Below are 15,967 nucleotides of genomic sequence, written 5' to 3'. Positions count from 1 at the left end.
TATGAAAAAGATGTAAATCTAAGGGTCAAAAAAGAGGTACCTGGACTGAAAACAAACAAAAAAGAAAAATGAGGACAAGAGAGGAGTGAACAGGGCCAGGAAGAAGTAGTCAGAAGAGAGGGGCCTGGGAGAATTTATGTTTGGCAGGTTAAAACAAAACTGTCAGTAGTGGACCTGGAGGAGGTGGGGAGGAAAGCTTTGGGATTATTCCGAAGGGAGTGATTAAGAGGAGATTTTTTATGGAACAATTGGAAAGCCAACCTAGAAGGAGATTGGGAGGAGTGGAGGGAGAGAAGGAAAAACCTGGAGAGGACAAGAAGAGGAAAAGTGAGAGAGAAGAGTGAGGCGGGGGCTCTTCGGAGGAAACCCGGGAGACCAGAGAGGTCTGAGGGCCGAGTGGGTGTGAGAAAGGAAAAAAGGTTGAGTTGGATGGAAAGAAGCAGTGGGGAGAGCAGCTGAGGAAGTTAGGAAGGTGAGTGGGAGGGAGGTCAACAGGCAGAGGCGGGGGTGACCGAGGCAGCCCGCTAGGGAGAGAGGTAAGAGGCGGGCGGGGAGACGAGAGAGGAAAGAAGAGAGGAAAGAAGAGAGGAGGGGCCGGGCCGGAGCTAGGCTGGAGGGAGGAGAGGCGGAGCCTCTTCCGTACGTGCCAGGAGGCTGCGGCGCGGGCAATGGGGGGGGGGGGAGTAGCTAGGAGGGGAGGGGGGAGCCTCGGCGTCGGCGCGTCGCCTTGCTGGGCCGCGGCCGGTGGTCAGGAGGGAGAGAGGAGGAGGAGGAGGAGGAGAAGGAGGAGGAGGTGAGTAGGCTCCGGGCTGGTGGGGGGAAGCTGCGCGGGGCAGTGCGTGCGCGCCGGGATCAGGGCTGGCGACGAGCGGGGGAGGGAACGAAGGAGGATCTGCCCCTCCTCCCCCCTCTCCCTCCCACCTTCCCCTCCCCACGGGAGCGTGGCGGGGCGCGCAGTTTGGAGCTCCCCGAGAGGGGCGCGCCATGGGGGGGGGGGGTTGTAGTGAAGGGGAGGGGGAGGCGGAGCTGGGGCTGTGCGCCACTAATCCCAGGTGCAGAGAGTTGGGGTGGGAGGTGCCGCGTGGGCCCCCCTGCAACTTGCTGCACCCCCCACCTTCTCCATTCAGGGAGGAGGAAAAAAAAGGTTTGCATTTTAACCTCTCCTCCCCCGCCCCTGGCGAATTTGTTTTCTCTTTCATAAATATCTATTTGCAACTTAAAAAATTTTTTTTTTTTGTTTCGGTTTTAAATGTCCCTCTTCCTCCGTCCTTTTCGACACACGCACTTCCCCTGGTTTAAAGCCCGACGGCGGTGCGCTGCTGCCAGCCCAGCCTCCAGCCTCCGCCGGGCTCTTTCCCTCCTCACCCCCACCTCTTGCACCCCTACCCCCACTCTCACTCTCCCGGCCTCTTTGACATTCGCGTGGTTCTAGTAGATTCGGGAGCTTCTGCAGTTGAGCTCCGGCAGCTCCTCTATTGAAATTGTCGCGGGAGCTTCCGCAGCCTCTATTGAAACAGACATAGGAGGTAGGGGTAGCCACTATTGAAATTGTAGCGCTGCTCTGACTACTCTGACTACTACAAGGTTGAAATAGACCCGGAGTAGAGCATTGGGGACCTGGATGGGAAGGTGTGCTCGTGTTTGGGCCGCCCACTCAAACCAAAGTGCCCTGATGGCCTGGCCCGAGGGGCTGGTGATGGGTGGGGTGGGGACCGGAATGGCGGTTTTTTGTTTTGTTTTTTTTTCTTCGAGGCAGGTTGGAAGAAAACCCAGAGCCAATGAGTTTTAAAAGGAGGGGCGCTTCTTTGCCAGACAGTCTGTCTCCCCAAAGATACGTTCTCTCCCAACTCTTGGAGATTCTTGCAGTTACACACCAGGAAACATGTGCCGCCCAATCAATTGACTGGCGACTTGAAGCTCCTCGCTGTAATTTCACTGATTCTCTACTCCACCTGCCCTCCTCTCTCCAGAATTCAAAAGATTTTGCGAACGTCTCATTGTGAGGCCATCACTTTATTTTGATTAGAGATCAGGGAACAGCTTCAGTGAGCAGTGTGCTTTTTATTTTGTTTTTCGTTTTGTTTAAAAAAAAATGTCGTTTCAAGTGCTGCACACAGATAAATCCAATAATGAATGCAAGAGGGAGGGTGAGCTAATAAAGTATTTACCTAACTATCCAACGTGAAGTAGTTTTTCCCCTAATAAATGAAGCATTACGGTTCTTGGAGAATTGCAGAACAGGTCTTGTTTAATTTAAGATAATTCCTAAGCTCACAGCCTTGAGAGAGTCACTAGCTCAAAATGTGGACTTAGTGCCTTTCCCCTTCTACATCACAGTTTGGAAATGAAAACTCCAATTTGTGGTAGTTTTCAATCCTGGGATGGATTCCTGTATTCAACTTCCAACCCCCTAACTCCTCTTAGTTATTTGGTGCCATCCATTAATTTGATTTTAAAGTTTAGCACAGTGGTCAGGTAAAGGAGCTGCAGATTGCAGCTTTATGTTGAAAAGTGGTTCAGTATAATTCAATAGAGCCATTTTATTGGACTCTATTAACCTGTTTAACCTTAAGCCTTAACCATGACAGGAGTTTCATGTAGGAATCCACATGCCAAGTGCAATATTGAATTTTAATTAGAGCATCTTAGGCCTGAAGTAGAATAGATTCTCCTCAGGTCTCACTCCCTCCTCCTTATCCCCTTTAAAAATACATTTTGCTTAAGGTCTTATACTTAATAAATCTGTTTTACTACTGAAAGTGGAGGAATAGAACTTGAATCATAAAATTCTTTTAATAAACTAGAAAGCAGACAAATAGGTAAGCTAAAAACTATATTAGATAAAGTAGAACATTTTTATCTGTAGTACTACCAATCTGAGAAATAATTCAAGACAACTTCTTTACTACCACCTTGAAATCTAAGCACATAATTTATCTTGTAGTAGAACCATAGACTTTTTGGTGCCATTGGGAATGTAGAGATTATTCAGTTCAACCTGCTCATTGTATCCAAGAGGAAACTGGTCCAGAATAGTTAAAGCTACCCAGATATATTGGCAGGAACCTGGCTGTTATCTATATCTGTTTGACTTGATTAGGGTATTAATTAGAAATGGATTGATAGTTAAACCAGAAATTGAATATTTTGACTGAATTATCTGGTTTGATTAACAGCACACGTTAAATCAACCAGTTATACTACACATCTCCAATTTTATTTCTACTTTGTAAATGTAGTTTCTGCTTATTATTTGAACCTAGTTGATGCCACAGATCCAAGTATAAACAGTTTGTATTTTGGAAATGTTTATACTCTGCCAAATTAAACATATCTTTGCCTTTTCAGTGGCAACATGCTATTTTAAGTTGTAATATGGGGTATTTTTGACTTCTTCAAATACTTTTATTTACATTTTTGATTCAGAAATAGTTATTTTATGCCATGAAAGAGTCTTCAAAGTACAGCACCTATCACATAGTATATGCTTAATAGGTGTTGATTAGTTGATTGATTTCAAGGATAGTTCAGTTCTAATGACTAGAATTCATTAGGATGTACAGCAGTCCATGTCAAGGAGTTTATAGTCTTATAGAAGGATAAGGAAGGTAGTTATTTAAATAATTGGTATTGGCCACTGATTACTAAATACAAAATAGATGTCTTGGAAATATGCTATAAGAAATTTAGAAAGAGAAAAAACTTTTATTTGGAAGTCTATAATAGTGATGATAGTTCCTGAATTGGACCTTGACAGTGCTGAACAATTTCAACAGCTGGAGTTGGAGAAACCATTCCTGACTTGGGGTGTGAAGAGGGGTATGGAGCTAAAGGGAAGATGAGGAGAGAGAAATGAGGGATGAAGAGTACAGGTGTACCTTGGAGATATGGTAGGGTTGGTTCCAGACCACCATAATCAAACTAGTCACATGAAGTTGTTTTGGTTTTTCAGTGCATGTAAAAATTATGTTTGGACTCCACTACAGTCTATTAAGTGTGAATTAGTATTATGTCTGAAAAAAAAACTGTACATACCTTAATTAAAAGATACTTTAATGTTAAAAAATGTTAACTATCATTTGAGCCTTCAGCAAGGTGTACTCTTTGCTGGTAGAGGGTCTTGCCTCAATGTTGATGGCTGCTGATTGATCAGGGTAGTTGTTGCTGAAGGTTGGGGTAGCCTTGGCAATTTCAGAAAATGAGACCACTTGAAGTTTGCTTCATGGATTGACTTTTCCTTTCACTTGGACACTCTGAGGGCGTGGTAGGATTATTAACTGACCTAATTTCAATATTGTGTCTCAGGGAATAGGGAGCCCTGAGGAGAAGGGGAGAGAGGTGGAAAATGGCTAGTTCCTGGAACAATCAGAACACACATAACATTTATCAATTAAGTTTGCTGCCTTATTATGGCTGCAGTTTTTAGGGCCTCCAAACAATAATGATAACATAAAAGACCACTGATCACAGATTGCCCTAACAGATATAATAATAGTGAATAAAAATGTGAAATATTGTGAAAATTACCAAAGTGTGACATAGAGACATGGTGTGAACACATGCTGTTGGGAAAATGGCACCAATAGACAGATTTACTTGAAACTTTGAATTTTGTAAAAAACACAATATTTTTGAAGTGCAGTAAAATGAAGCACAGGAAAAAAAGTGTGAAGGTGGTCAAATTCGACTTGAGTGTCTATTTCCAAATCTTCCTTTTTATACTTATGGATTCATCCCTACCCTTCACACTTCAAGTAAATCATACAGCCTTTTACTTCACTTGGAAAGAATTGGTGGCCTCATTTCATTTGACTTTGGCACCCACTGTTCTGAGCCAATCTCCTCATTTTACAAATGAGGTAACTAGAAGCCAGAGAGGTTGTACAAGTAGTAAGTGGCAGAGTTAGAATTCAAACCCAGATTCTCCTCCCCTCACCCTTAACACCTCCCACAACCCTTTCTATTGCACCAGGTCCCCGCCCTTCTTACCCTTTCTTTGGCTGTGGATACTCTTAACCAAGCTTTATATTTTTTCAATTAAAACTTTAATGTCAAAGACCTCACCTTGCTACTTAACCTCTCTAATCACCTCTCTTCCTTTCTTTTTTACTGGTTCCTTATCCTCCTCTCAACTTTTTTAAGTGTTGCTGTTTTATAAGATCGAGTTCTTTTCACCTTTTTGCCCTGTTCCTTGTCAGTATCATGAATTCCTACATCCTCAACTAACTTGTTTGTAGAAATGATTACCAAACCCATCTTTGTGCATGAAAGGCCTTCCTTCTTTTTACATGTTAAATTCAAAATTAAAAATATGCTAAATTCTTATGCATTCTTTAAAACTTAACATAAGTATCATCTCCTTCATGAGATTTTCTTTCACCAAAACTTGTTTGGTAATAATCTTCCCTTTAGAGCTTCACATTTTATAACTTTTTAAGGTACTTGTAATATTGTTTATTTGAGATACTTGTAAAACATTTTGAACAGTATCCTGTACATAGTACATACTTAATAATGTATCTTCCTTCCCTATTCTGTTTATGCTTGTGACTTACCCCACTGACTAGCAGGCAGGATTTGAAACTAGACAAATGCTCTGCCATTTCTGGTGCATTTCCCTCCCACTCCCACCCTTACCTGAGGCATTGGTAGTCAATTTAATCTCAGTGATTGAGAATCCAATTTAAGGGATCAATAATCAAATCAACCTTACCCTTGCAACTATGCAGGGAGTAATCATATCATCCCCTATTGGATCCACTTAGAATAAGTTGGAGACTGGCTGTAGTGAAATTCCCTTTTCTGTCCACCTTGCTCACTATTTTCTCATACTCATCCATAGCCTTATCCCTCTGTTGTGTTCTCTAGAACCCTTCTTCCTTTGATCACAAACCAATTGCCATATTAGACAATCTTGATAATTACTTTTTATATATTTTGGTTTTACCAATCAAGCAAATTTATAGAATATTTTTATTTTTTCTCATATAATGTAAACTCAGGCACTTTTTCATTTTATTTTTGGATCTCTAGCATCATTCTGGCATATGTGCTTAATAAATGCTTATCGAATTGAGAAGAATTTGCCTTATTTTTAAGCTTTGTTTTACCCCTGCGTCTTTAGCACAGTGCTCTATTTACATTGTAAGCTGTATGTATAGTAAGTAATACTGAATGAAGTCACATAGAAAGTAGTATAAGTATAGAAAATAATGTCTAATGAATGAATGAAGGGAAAGAGTATGAAGCAAGGCTGAATGATCAATGGCAGAGAGCCTCAAATGGTAGAGTTGGCAATCTATAATATAGAAAATTTTTGGTAGAAGATTGATGTGATCAGAATGCTTCATTTTAAAGGTTACTCAGGCAGCAATTTGAAGGATGGAGTTAAGAGGGGAGAAACATGGGGTCAGGCACATTGGTTAGGAGGCTTCTTTCAGAATGTAGGTGAAAAAGGGGGAACTAGGTTGCAAGAGGAGTAAAAAGGAAGAGATAGATGAGAGTGCAAAGGTAGGCAGGATTTAGCAACTGGATATAGAAAATAAGTAAGAGAAGCGTAATATGAATTTGAGGTTATGAAATTGGTGCCTGAGAGAATAGTGGTGAATGAGATAGAAATAGAGAAACTGGTGTTTTTGCTGGAAAAGGTTAGCCTTTGGGAGTGGGGAAAATGATGGTTTTGGACAAGGTCATCTTGAACTATTGATAGGGATGCAGACATGAAGCAAGCATCTGGAAATGTGAGCCTAGAGTTCTGAAGAAACCTAGGAGGCTGACGTTAGATAGATCTAGGAGTCACTTGCATGGAGATAATATTGGAAGCCATGGGAGTGGGTGACATCATCAGGCAAAGTCTATGTCAGGAGGATAATAATAAGGGGGTAGAAGAAGAGTCTCAGGAGATGAGAAGCTCACAGCAAAGACAGAGAAAGGTAAAAATTCTGATAGAAGTATGTTTACAGTAATGAAATATCCTCATTTGTTTTTAATGTAAGTAAAAAACTGTTGGAAAAGCATTGTTTCCTTTTTAGTTTTATTACTAACATTTGATCTGCCATGCTGAATGTTGGTTTTCTTTAACCAGAAACCACTGTTATATAAGTGAGGGCTTCTAAAAAAGCCTTTTCAGCTTCTTTAAGGAATTTTTTTCCCCTCTTCTTTTCTCAACTGTTCAGCCTGGATCCTTTGTTTATATTTGTTTTTAATTGAGGAAAGTTTTCTAGAATTTCTCTTTGAAAGTACCACTACCACGCCCATTATCCAATAGTTTTTGCAAATCCAAAGAAATACCACCAGGTTGGGTTAACCAAGTTAGTGGAAATTCTGTTTTGTAATCTATGCAGTGCTATATTGAATAATCCAAAAGGAACCTCATGATCAGACTATATTTATTCCTTTTGATTTTCTAATGCAAACTTTATCACTAAATTAAAATACCTGCATTTTTAATATAGAGGAGACTTCAGACCACCAGTTGGTGATTCTTAATCAGTGCTATTCACTTAGTTCAGTGGTAATTGAAGGATTTTAAATATATTACCTTGCATGCTTTAGAAATAGTTCTAGTCTTCTATCCTCTTTTAATTTTGTAGATATCAGTTATTAATACTTATTGGTATGTGCAGATATATATGTGTGTATATATAGCTAGTTATAATTTTGCTTTTACCTACTCACATACATATACACACACACACACACACACACACATATTAGTAGACAAGTCAGAATATAATTTAGACAAAATTTAGCCAAAAAAGGAAAAAAAATATGATGTAAAAATTTAGGCTTCAGATTATGAAAAAAATTAGATTTTTTTTCATTGTTATTGGACTGTGGTAGAGAATTTTTGCCTGAACAGACCATATGTTTAAACAGAGATTCACCAGTCATTTGACAAAAGCATTTGTGTTTCATTTGTTAATGTAGAAAAAGAGATGGAGAACTTTTTAAATTTTACTTTCCTTCAGACTTCAAGACTGTATCTCTTCAATTTTTCTCTACTATGTGATTAATATGTATGCATTATTTTATATTTCTTACACTTAAAAGTTTTATGGCACTATAAAGGATTGAATTTAATGGCCCTATATTTGTTCATTAGTAATTATATACTAAAGAGTAAATTCTCATTAAAAGCACTTAAATGCTTGCTCATAAAAAGAAGAGACCCCCTTTGTTTTGTTTTGTGTTTTACCAATAGGATTCTAGTTATTGAATTGAAGGAAGTCATCAAACTCTTTAGTGGCTTTTTCTTTTAATTTGGTTTCAGAACAGTAGCCATGTATTGAACACCAAAATTGCCAAGTAATGAAAACACTAGGTATTATAAAGAATCTTTGCAACCTTTCTTTTAAACTTTCTCATAATGATTTTTTTTCAAGTATTTTACAACTAAAATTTCTGTGAAACATAGAGTCCTATACTTTAGTGGAAGGACATTTTGAGAAGTGGCCCTTTTATCCTCCTTTAAATGGACAGTTTACTAATTGTGTGGAAGTAAACACTACTCAACTCTAAAAGCAAAATTTCAATTAGCTGAATGAAATGAGGTACATGAAATTAATTCAGATAAGTGAGGGAGTCTTTAATGTAAATGATGCATGTCAAGGGACATGACCTCATTTCTGATTTTTAAGGGCCTTGTTTAGCCTTTGCTATCAGATTGCAATCTTTCTCTTATCTCCCCCCTCCTTTTATCTGTCTTTTTTTTCTCTTCCTACCCTTAGTTCTCTCCCCACCCCTTTCTGAAAGAAGAGATCCAGGCCATTGTATTCTATGATGTATGCAGTTGATCTTTTAGGTGGTAATACACTTGGGTTCCATTTTGTTACCTTTCCTGTTAATCATGTGATTGCTCTTGGTACAAGTATATTTTCACTCACAAATGGAGAATTTGAGTTAGAAGAAACCATCTGATTTGTGACAATACCCTTCTTGATATTCTGGATTAGTAGATTAACCTCTATTTCTGTAATAAGAAAAGTTACCTGAGTGGTTTGCCATTTGTTTCTCTAGCTCATTTTACAGATGAAAAAACTGAGGCAAATGGGCTTAAGAGACTTGTCCAAGGTCACAAAGCTAGTAAATATAAGACATGTATATTAAAAGTAAAAAAAAAAATCATCAAAATCTTAGCAAAGACCCTTCCAAACAGAATTCAGTCAGTCAACAAGTAACTTTATTAAGTAGATATGTGATATTTGTGTTAATGATGATATTTGTAATTTATATCATTATAGTAACTTCTAGTTAGGGAAGATGCATTTTCCTGGAGACAACCTATTCCAGTTTTTGATTGTTCTAAATTGCTACAAAATTTTCCCTTCCATCAAGCCACTCTGAATCTTTTACTTTTTATTTCTATTATGAGTGCATATCTCTTTCATGTAACACCTATTTATGTGCTTGAAGATCTCTCAAACATATCTTCTTCATCCAATAAATGCAGGGCCATTTTTACTTGAGCTTCAATTACAAGTCACACGGATAAAGATATGTTGCATTAACAAAAAGTGACATAGCTGCAGCTAAATTTATGTTGTTATAGGAAAGTAATGAATGCTGGAAGGGATGTGGCAAAGTGGGGACATTAATGCATTGCTGGTGGAGTTGTGAATTGATCCAACCATTCTGGAGGGCAATTTGGAACTATGCCCAAAGGGTGCTAAAAGACTGCCTGACCTTTGATCCAGCCATAGCACTGCTGGGTTTGTACCCCAAAGAGATAATAAGGAAAAAGACCCATACACGAATATTCATAGCTGCGCTCTTTGTGGTGGCCAAAAATTGGAAAATGAGGGGATGCCCTTCAATTGGGGAATGGCTGAACAAATTGAGGTATATGTTGGTGATGGAATACTATTGTGTTAAAAGGAATAATAAAGTGGGGGCATTCCATGGAGACTGGAACAACCTCCAGGAAGTGATGCAGAGTGAAAGGAGCAGAACCAGGAAACCATTGTACACAGAGACTGATACACTGTGGTACAATCGAAGGTGATGGACTTCTCCATTAGTGGCAAAGCAGTGATCCAAACAACTCGGAGGGATCTGTGAGAAAGAGCACTATCCACATTCATAGAAAGAACTGTGGGAGTAGAAACATGGAAGAAAAACAACTGCTTGATTACATGGGTCGAGGGGATATGATTGGGGATATAGACTCTAAAGCAATATCCCAGTGCGAACATCAACAACATGGAAATAGGTTCTGATCAGGGACATATGTAATACCCATTGAAATTGCAAGTTGGCTATGGGAGGGGTGGGGGGAGGGGCGGGAGGAACAGAATATGATTCTTGTAACCAAGGAATAATGTTCTAAATTGATTAAATAAAATTAAAAATAAAATAAAAAAAATTATGTTGTGCTTCAAACATACTAGAACTAGATCCAGATTAGTAGAAATGATGAATCTCTTGAAGTGGCTACATTATTTAAATTTCCTTAGAATATTTCTATTGGGCTAGAACTAGGGACCATGTTTTACATAATTATTATGTCGAATAGTGTGAACTTGAATACATGCTACCACTCAAAGAGATTCATAATTTCTAGTAATTTGGCCCTGGCAGTACAGGATACATCAGTTATCTAGTAGATGGTCCTTACTGTAAACTAATACCCCAACTTGGAGGAGTTTCAAGTAATGCTCAGGTTGATGGAAAGTGAAGGTTTGCAGAAGGAATAGGAAGGTGAAGTGTGCTCACATGATTAATGGAGTTTTTCCAGGTTGGGTTATAGATGTTATACGTAAAGCACTTTGCAAGCTTTAAAGTGTTATAAAAATGAGCTTTTGTTATTAACTGAGTTTTGTAACCTTTGGCTAATTCTTATTTTGGAAATTTTCTGATATCCTGTCCTTCTCTAACAACATTTTTCTCCCCCACTTCTTTTTTTCCCCTTTTATTTAAAACAGGACGACCTTGTCTGAGTAATGCTGTGTTGATGGTGATATTTATAATTTATATTATTATAGTTTAACTCTGCTTTATATTGACTACAATCCACCTTCTGAAATCTTAAATCACAATTAAATTACTTAAGGTTATTTGCATTAGGAAGTAAAAAAAAATCCATTTTTAGTCAGCCCTATGCCACAGTTTTCTTCTTGGTGAGTTTCACAGTGCTAATTCTTGATCTATAAAGTTACTGAATGATTCATACATTGATCTCCTTAGGGCATGTGTGTTCAGTGTATTCATTCATTTTCAGTCATGTCAAACTTGTGAGCCCAGTTGGGGTTTTCTTGGAAAAGATACTGGATTGGTTTGCTATTTGCTTCCCCATTCATTTTACAGATGGGAAAACTGAGACCAATATAATTAAGTGACTTGCCCAGTCACTTAGGTAGTAAGGTCACACAGGTAGTAAGATATGTATTTTTTTTTTATTTTTTTTAAACCCTTACCTTCCATCTTGGAGTCAATACTGTGTATTGGCTCCAAGGCAGAAGAGTGGTAAGGGTAGGCAATGGGGGTCAAGTGACTTGCCCAGGGTCACACAGCTGGGAAGTGTCTGAGGCCAGATTTGAACCTAGGACCTCCCGTCTCTAGGGCTAGCTCTCAATCCACTGAGCTACCCAGCTGCCCCCATGTATTTTTAAGAGTAAAAAGTAATCAAAATCTTGATAGTCAAAACTCCTTCCAAACAGTGATTCAGTCAGTCAACAAATAACTTTATTAAATGGTTACACTGTACCAGACCTTTGTACAAACCATTTCTTTCTCTTCTTTACTCCCATTTAAGTAGTCTGATCCTGTTTAACATTTCTTTTTAGCATGTTATACATAATCTTTGCATGTTTCAGTGCTCATATTATGGTTAACAGTGCTTAGTATGTTCTGGGCACAGTTCTAAGCACTTTATGATTATCTCCTTTAGTCCTCACAACAACCTTTAATAGGTGTTATCTTCATTTTATAGATAAAGAAACGAAGGCAAACATTAAATGACTTGCTCACAATCATACAGCTAAGAAATATTGAAGACTGGATTTGATTTCAGGTCATCTTCCTGTTCACCATTATATCTAGCTGTATATAACCAAAGACATATCACATGAATGTGTCTTTCGTTATATAGATAAAAAAGCCAGAGAAAGTGGTACCAGGAATTGATAAATAAGTTTTTTATTTTAGTATATATTTAGATTCAGATACTTAAAAAATTTTTTTTGACATTTAATATCAGTCAAATTGCTTTCACCTAGTTATATCTATATCTCAACCTTCTGAAAAGTTTATTTATCATTTGAACTTTTCATAAGGAATATTGGGAAATTTTTATTATGTTTTATTTCTTTCAAGTTAATGACCAAATTCTTAATGTGTTTCTAAAAAGAGATCTACCTTGACTGGGATGTTTCAAAGAAGATGTAGTACTTATTTGAAATTAGTCTTTGATTTGGTAACAAACCATGTTAAAGTTATTTTGGGATATTATTTTATGCTGTAAAAACAGATCCCCTCTAGCATACATTGTTAATTGCCTTTTAAATACTTAAAACATAGATAACTCAGAGAAATTTTCAGCCTAAATATGCTCAAGTTACCATAGAGTCTAAAGATATGAATTCTGAATTAATGAAAATTTTATCGTATTCAAAAAGAATAAATTGACAGTGAAGTGGAGGATGGGCAGAAGTGGGGAGAGATTTGAGTCAGGAGACCAACCAGCAGGTTATTGCAGTAGTCCAGGTATGAGGTGATGGGTCCCTGGACCCATGTCAGAAGAGAGAAGTGAGCATATGGGAGAGATGTTATAAAGGTACAATTGACAGGATTTGGCAATAGATTTAATAAGGGAGATGAGAGAGAAACGTTGAGAAAGTCATCTAGGTTGCATTTCTGAGTGACCGTAAAGAGGGTGATGCTTTTAGGACAAGAGTAGTTGGGAAGAGGAGAGAGCTTGGAGAGGAAGATAAATTCTATGTGATATCCAGTTGAAAATGTTCAGTAGGCAGTTGGAGATTTGTAAGAAGTATAACTTGGATTGGAAAATGAGAAGCATTATCCTAGATTATAGTGATCATGTGTTAGATTTCTTTGCATCTCCATAGCATTAGTTATAGTACCTTGTATGTAGTAGATTTTCAATTTTTTTATAGATATCAAATATTTAGCCTACTTTTATATATTTTCAAAGGAATGAGCATCGGAACCTGGTATTGGGATTCCTGAACCGTATGACTATGTTGCGTATGCTAAAGCCTGCCACTTTTGTCCCAGTACATGCTGCCACACTTCTGGATCTCTGTGCTGATCAGAGTCCTGGGAGACCTCAGAAGTTGAGGTAGCTTTTTAAAAAGTCATGTATAAAAGAAATGGCATTCCCATACCAGGGCTTATCTGACTTCCCTGGTTCAGAAAAATTTGTTAGCAGATGAGTCTAGAGTAAATAGCATGTAGAACCATTTCCCTTCATGGGTGAAATCTTTTGCGTAGCAGATCTGAACGCTATCACTGGATCGAGGATCTGGCTTTCCGTTTTGCCTTTACAGGGTAAATTAGCCAATGCCAGGAATTTTGATGGGGATTCCACTTTTTTTCTTCTGGATACCAGAATGGAAGCAAAGTGTATGGAATGTGCTCCTTCTTAGGTCTTTCAGGCATGTTTGGCTCTAAAATAGTGTTTATGTCATGCAGAGTGTTGCCTACCTTTGGATTTCTTTCATGTTTAAGAGATTATTTGTATGCATGTTCAATCTTTTATGCTCTGGCTTTAGGAAATACAGTAACAATTTCTTTTCATCCCTGATGCTGTGATGTACTCAGTAAGATTTGGCCCCATAAGAGGAGGTTCCTGGTTCTAGTATCAGGGCTGAATTTGGAATATCAGTAGCCATTTGTTTCTGGGTAGGCATTCAGAGATGCCGGTATCTTTAGGAACAGTTCTGCCCATTTGGAACTTGAATTGGTTTTAATATGTAAGGTTACCTTGGAGGGCCTTCCGAGTCATTATCACATGTTCAGGAGTTTCAGAGGGTTAGTAATAGCTGATCATCATATTCCTTTGTTGTATTTTAGAGTTCTGAAATTGTGACTATGATCTGTGGGACGAACAAAAGAGGACGCTGTTAAATGATTGAGCCCGAGGGGTTTCATTCCAACTGTCCTTTGGTCAGTGGTTTGGGCTGAGTAGTCTTAGAGAACCACTGGGCTTGGTGCCCTTTGTTGAATGGACATAATGCTAACTATTGAGAGACTGTTGATATGGAGACCCCGTCGTCTGAGAAAATGCTTCTAGAATAGGGATTTTTAAGCAACTTTTGTGACCCGAACTCCTTTGGCAAGATATCTGTGAAGCCTATGGGTTCCTTCTCTGAATAATATTTCATTAAAAAAACAACTGAAAGAAATGCTTAATTTTGTTAGAGACAAATGAAAGAAAAATGTCCTTTTTTTTTTCTCACTGAGAGTCCTAAAATCTATCCACACAAACCCACTTTTTACGACATTGCTGTGAGGATCAAATCAGGTGACATATGTAAAGCACTTTATAAACTGTAAAGGACTTTTTAATCTATAAATATTAATTGATGATGATGAGACCATTTAGTCTTTCTGCACATCTTCTGCTATTGGAGTCATGTTGCTAATGGTGATGGTGCTGTGTTACTTATTTGTGTTACTGTTTTGTCTTATAGGTGACATAGATGATACAAAAAATTCAAGATTTTTAGATATGACATCTGCAGCAGGTCCAAATCTCTGGAAAATCATCTGCTGTACAGAAAGAGCTAAAAATTGTTACTGAATTTGTCTGTGTAAGCAACATGTTCTTTCTCTGGATCCACTAGTAGACAAGGAGATTAAAAAAAGAAGGCCAGCCTGTTCTCTGGATAACTTGCAGAGTGTAGCATTAATATAGCATCAAGTCCAAATGTGATCCAAAAGACTGCACGATTAAATAAAAATGAATATTTTGTAATCATTATGAAGTGACACTGATCATTAATTTGGGAACATAAGATATTTTCATTATTCAGTATATTGGGGTCTTCAGGGTACACAGTCCTTTTTATTAATGGCACTTTGGTTATGCTGACTCTAAAGTTTATGATTTATTTATCAACCTGAAGTATAAGTTTCTCATGTTTAAAAGAAAATACAATAAATACAGATAACTTTATAAAACAGATAAATTAAGGGATTATTATTCTCTTATGAAAATTTCCACTGTAAAAATTCTTTAAATTGTGATTTTCTTTTTAGTCAGTTTACAACTTATCCTTCTGTTGGCCTCATACTTGTTTCTAACTCTTCAGGAAAAACAAAATAACAAATATTTTTGGGTAAGGGTTTGATTTAAACTGAATCGCAAATTCCAAATTAGATTGAGTCTCACTAATTTTTTGATCATAGCTGAATCCATTATTTTTGCTTAGGGAGAAATCATAATTTGAATTGAAAATGTAAAAAAAATCTTAGGAGTGAATTTGATGTAGAAATAGATCTTGTGTATTTAAAAAAAAACTACTAAATTAGAACAAAACAAAATATTGAAGATATTTTCTGAACTGAATGAGTATTCTATTTGGTTTAAGCCTCATACATTGTCTATCTGTATGCTCAGTCAAGCAGCAGAGGATTTGGAAACAGTGTCAGACATCAGGAATGGCTGAGCCATATATCTGTGACTGTATATACATATCTATATCTGTTTATCCATCTATATTCATTTATATATAAAATACATGTATAAATATTGAGACTATTTTGTTGCTTAAAAGTCAACAACTAAAATGTTCAGTAGAGTCAAAAATGGAAAGAAAAGCTAAAGTTTGATATTTTTGGTATAAATGGCCAAGAGGTGCTGCTTATTACTTTTGCCCTTTTATTTTTTCTTCCTTTCATATTGATTTTTGAAATCACAATTAAACCTGTGACTGATTTTCTTTTTTTTTTAAGTTCTAAATTTTATTTATTTATTTATTTTTAGGCCCTTCTGTCCAAGGCAGAA

General features: G+C 37.6%; 1 protein-coding gene across 6 annotated transcripts in view; it reads left to right on the top strand.

The window, feature by feature from the left end:
• Nucleotides 1-562: 562 nt before the first annotated feature.
• GTDC1 (glycosyltransferase like domain containing 1) overlaps nt 563-15,967 on the top strand; it is a 437,921-nt gene continuing 422,516 nt past the window's right edge. For 2 of the 6 annotated variants that reach the window (XM_056793819.1, XM_056793817.1), the window contains exon 1: nt 563-793. The gene's annotated coding sequence lies outside the window, so the exon portion shown is untranslated. The remainder of the gene's footprint in view (nt 794-15,967) is intronic. The other 4 variants (XM_056793816.1, XM_016433619.2, XM_056793818.1 and 1 more) reach the window with 3 other exon arrangements.

Source organism: Monodelphis domestica, chromosome 4, assembly GCF_027887165.1.
Source record: "Monodelphis domestica isolate mMonDom1 chromosome 4, mMonDom1.pri, whole genome shotgun sequence".
In the NCBI taxonomy this organism is placed as follows: domain Eukaryota; kingdom Metazoa; phylum Chordata; class Mammalia; order Didelphimorphia; family Didelphidae; genus Monodelphis; species Monodelphis domestica.
The sequence above is the reverse complement of the archived record's forward strand: the minus strand, read 5'-3'. Positions and strand labels throughout refer to the sequence as shown.